The sequence below is a fragment of the Schistocerca serialis genome, unplaced genomic scaffold, assembly GCF_023864345.2.
Source record: "Schistocerca serialis cubense isolate TAMUIC-IGC-003099 unplaced genomic scaffold, iqSchSeri2.2 HiC_scaffold_970, whole genome shotgun sequence".
Classification (NCBI taxonomy): Eukaryota; Metazoa; Arthropoda; class Insecta; order Orthoptera; family Acrididae; genus Schistocerca; species Schistocerca serialis.
The window spans coordinates 27,501-32,500 of record NW_026048596.1 but is presented as its reverse complement, the minus strand read 5'-3'; the positions used below and the strand labels follow the sequence as shown (position 1 = coordinate 32,500).

The window sequence follows — 5,000 nt, the reverse complement described above, 5'->3', positions numbered from 1 at the left end:
TGCCCGCCGAGTCATCGGAGGAACTGCGGCGGATCGCTGGCTGGCATCGTTTATGGTTAGAACTAGGGCGGTATCTGATCGCCTTCGAACCTCTAACTTTCGTTCTTGATTAATGAAAACATACTTGGCAAATGCTTTCGCTTCTGTTCGTCTTGCGACGATCCAAGAATTTCACCTCTAACGTCGCAATACGAATGCCCCCGCCTGTCCCTATTAATCATTACCTCGGGTTCCGAAAACCAACAAAATAGAACCGAGGTCCTATTCCATTATTCCATGCACACAGTATTCAGGCGGGCTTGCCTGCTTTAAGCACTCTAATTTGTTCAAAGTAAACGTGCCGGCCCACCGAGACACTCAATAAAGAGCACCCTGGTAGGATTTCAACGGGGTCCGCCTCGGGACGCACGAGCACGCACGAGGCGGTCGCACGCCTTCGGCTCGCCCCACCGGCAGGACGTCCCACGATACATGCCAGTTAAACACCGACGGGCGGTGAACCAACAGCGTGGGACACAAATCCAACTACGAGCTTTTTAACCGCAACAACTTTAATATACGCTATTGGAGCTGGAATTACCGCGGCTGCTGGCACCAGACTTGCCCTCCAATAGATACTCGTTAAAGGATTTAAAGTGTACTCATTCCGATTACGGGGCCTCGGATGAGTCCCGTATCGTTATTTTTCGTCACTACCTCCCCGTGCCGGGAGTGGGTAATTTGCGCGCCTGCTGCCTTCCTTGGATGTGGTAGCCGTTTCTCAGGCTCCCTCTCCGGAATCGAACCCTGATTCCCCGTTACCCGTTACAACCATGGTAGGCGCAGAACCTACCATCGACAGTTGATAAGGCAGACATTTGAAAGATGCGTCGCCGGTACGAGGACCGTGCGATCAGCCCTAAGTTATTCAGAGTCACCAAGGCAAACGGACCGGACGAGCCGACCGATTGGTTTTGATCTAATAAAAGCGTCCCTTCCATCTCTGGTCGGGACTCTGTTTGCATGTATTAGCTCTAGAATTACCACAGTTATCCAAGTAACGTGGGTACGATCTAAGGAACCATAACTGATTTAATGAGCCATTCGCGGTTTCACCTTAATGCGGCTTGTACTGAGACATGCATGGCTTAATCTTTGAGACAAGCATATGACTACTGGCAGGATCAACCAGGGAGCTGCGTCAACTAGAGCTGAGCAGCCGGCCGCCCGGGAGTGTGTCCCGGGGGGCCCGCGCGAACACGCAAGCGTCCGCTCAATTATTCTGCAAACAGGAGGAGGCTGAGCTCCCCTGCACAACACACCTCGAAACCCTCTCAGGTCCCGGCGGCGCGCAGCGCCGTCCTAAGTACTTGGTCGGGTTCGAGAGAGGCGCAATCGCCCGGAGTTAGGCGAGTAGACGCTTTAGGTGCGACCACCCGTGCTCCCAACTGAGCTTGCCGCTGCCGACAGAGGCCCGGGAGCGTGCTGTCGTGGCATTGCCGGCGGGAGACAACACGCGCCACCTACGGTGACCGGCAGCTCCAACGCCAGCGCCACAGAAGGACAAAAGCCCTACTTGGGTGCCGAAGCGAACTCTCCCAGCACAGCGCACGCGCCAACACGTCCGCACAGCTGCGATACAAACCACCTGCGAGAACCGCTGGGGCGACCGAGCAGCAGACGGCGTCGCGGCGCCGAGCGCCGGGCGGCGGCGCATCCTCAGCGCACAAAGTCCTCAATCGGACCAGCACACTGCAGATGGCCACCGCGCTTCGCACCGGGCCCGCGAGGACCTACTTTGGCCGCAAGGCGCCGCGAGCAGGGGGCGCCGGCGCGCAGCTGCGCCGCCTGCCGCGTCCGTCGGCCGGCGCGCCTGCCACCGGCCGCCCCCACCAGCCGGCTGTAGCGCGTGCGCCCACGCACCGCGCTGCCAGCACGCCGGGCGGCCCCCCCTCACCGGCCGGGGACGGTCCCACCCAGCCACCGCCGCGTATCGCCTCACACCCAGATCCCCTTTCACGTTCGTGGGCATGGTGGGTCCCCTTTCACGTTCGTGGGCATGGTGGGTATCCCTGAAACAACCGGTTAATAGCTCGACCGATCGTCGCCAACACTGATTCACCTCTAGCGAGAACAACCGCACCACAACGGGTTACCGGTTGTTCATTTGCGTAACGTCACCAGCAAACGTACACGTCCATCGCCATTTGCAACGAGTATTGCATGCCTGTGTCAGGTGTCACAACACACTACGTCTGCCCACATAGACGCAACAACATGTGCACGCCTAGAGAACACGTGGAAGGTAGACCCCGTACGTATGCGGTGTCCATTGCGCGAACGACTGTCAGCCCGCCTCTGCAGCATGTCGCAGATGTGGAACGCGGTGCAACATGCTATCACGGTGTGTGAGAAGAGACGACTACGTCCGAATACACGCTCCACTACATCAACAGACTGCTCATGCTGATCGCCATCCAGGGCGTCCGTTCCTCCCACACGTCTGTATGGCGTACCACACTGCAATCCAGCTCTTATAGGGAGACGACACGTAGCTGCGTGCACAATATTTGGACTGTATGGTCCGCCGTTGCTAGGCGCTGTCGTCATACGGTCACATGGGCCACGATGTATCATTCAGTACATACGGAGCAATGTGCAGTACAGTTTGTGGGTTTTGCGTACATCGGCGGACAGGTGACAGGCCGTACCACAACGTAGGCTGAGTACGTCGGCATGCGAAGGGCATTGAACATGCAAACTTCTCACCGACCAGCTTGCGAAGGCAGGGGGGAAGGGGGGGGGGCATGTACGTCCTGCTGCTATCCACACTACAGTGTATAGCAGGAGCATGTGGAAAGTCAGCAACACCTGCAAGGTGTTTAACATGACGCGATACACAGGGGACCGGGCAGTGCGAGTAGCGAACTATATTGCGAGGGTTGCGGTTAGGCAACACTACACTACTTTAACGGGTTGCATAACAATTACAGAGCAGGTTCAGCGACAACGTGCGTCAGGTTAAGGCGCAATATAGTTTAGGTTACGGCGCACTTTAGGTTAGGTTAAGGCACATTATAGGTTAGGTTAAGGCACAACATGGGTTACGTTAAGGCACAACATGGGTTACGTTAAGGCACAACATGGGTTACGTTAAGGGCACAACATGGGTTAGGTTAAGGCACAACATGGGTTAGGTTAAGGCACAACATGGGTTAGGTTAAGGCACAACATGGGTTAGGTTAAGGCACAACATGGGTTAGGTTAAGGCACAACATGGGTTAGGTTAAGGCACAACATGGGTTAGGTTAAGGCACAACATGGGTTAGGTTAAGGCACAACATGGGTTAGGTTAAGGCACAACATGGGTTAGGTTAAGGCACAACATGGTTAGGTTAAGGCACAACATGGGTTAGGTTAAGGCACAACATGGGTTAGGTTAGGCACTGGGTAGGTAAGGCACAACATGGGTTAGGTTAAGGCACAACATGGGTTAGGTTAAGGCACAACATGGGTTAGGTTAAGGCACAACATGGGTTAGGTTAAGGCACAACATGGGTTAGGTTAAAGGCACAACATGGGTTAGGTTAAGGCACAACATGGGTTAGGTTAAGGCACAACATGGGTTAGGTTAAGGCACAACATGGGTTAGGTTAAGGCACAACATGGGTTAGGTTAAGGCACAACATGGGTTAGGTTAAGGCACAACATGGGTTAGGTTAAGGCACAACATGGGTTAGGTTAAGGCACAACATGGGTTAGGTTAAGGCACAACATGGGTTAGGTTAAGGCACAACATGGGTTAGGTTAAGGCACAACATGGGTTAGGTTAAGGCACAACATGGGTTAGGTTAAGGCACACCATGGGTTAGGTTAAGGCACACCATGGGTTAGGTTAAGGCACACCATGGGTTAGGTTAAGGCACACCATGGGTTAGGTTAAGGCACAACATGGGTTAGGTTAAGGCACAACATGGGTTAGGTTAAGGCACAACATGGGTTAGGTTAAGGCACAACATGGGTTAGGTTAAGGCACAACGTAGGTTAGGTTAAGGCGCAACGTAGGTTAGGTTAAGGCACAACGTGGGTTAGGTTAAGGCACAACGTGGGTTAGGTTAAGGCACAACGTGGGTTAGGTTAAGGCACAACGTGGGTTAGGTTAAGGCACAACATGGGTTAGGTTAAGGCACAACATGGGTTAGGTTAAGGCACAACATGGGTTAGGTTAAGGCACAACATGGGTTAGGTTAAGGCACAACATGGGTTAGGTTAAGGCACAACATGGGTTAGGTTAAGGCACAACATGGGTTAGGTTAAGGCACAACATGGGTTAGGTTAAGGCACAACATGGGTTAGGTTAAGGCACAACATGGGTTAGGTTAAGGCACAACGTAGGTTAGGTTAAGGCACAACGTGGGTTAGGTTAAGGCACAACATGGGTTAGGTTAAGGCACAACATGGGTTAGGTTAAGGCACAACATGGGTTAGGTTAAGGCACAACATGGGTTAGGTTAAGGCACAACATGGGTTAGGTTAAGGCACAACATGGGTTAGGTTACGGCACAACATGGGTTACGTTACGGCACAACATGGGTTACGTTACGGCACAACATGGGTTACGTTACGGCACAACATGGGTTACGTTACGGCACAACATGGGTTACGTTACGGCACAACATGGGTTACGTTACGGCACAACATGGGTTACGTTACGGCACAAATTAGGTTAGGTTACGGCACAAATTAGGTTAGGTTAAGGCACAAATTAGGTTAGGTTAAGGCACAAATTAGGTTAGGTTAAGGCACAAATTAGGTTAGGTTAAGGCACAAATTAGGTTAGGTTAAGGCACAAATTAGGTTAGGTTAAGGCACAAATTAGGTTAGGTTAAGGCACAAATTAGGTTAGGTTAAGGCACAAATTAGGTTAGGTTAAGGCACGATATAGGTTAGGTTAAGGCACGATATAGGTTAGGTTAAGGCACGATATAGGTTAGGTTAAGGCACGATATAGGTTAGGTTAA

General features: G+C 52.5%; 1 non-coding gene across 1 annotated transcript in view; it reads right to left on the bottom strand.

The window, feature by feature from the left end:
- Positions 1-1,174, bottom strand: part of LOC126453902 (small subunit ribosomal RNA) — a 1,909-nt gene extending 735 nt beyond the window's left edge. The window contains exon 1 of the ribosomal RNA XR_007585162.1: positions 1-1,174. This exon is cut by the window's left edge and continues 735 nt beyond it. This is a non-coding gene — a ribosomal RNA (small subunit ribosomal RNA).
- Between the last annotated feature and the right edge of the window lie 3,826 nt (positions 1,175-5,000).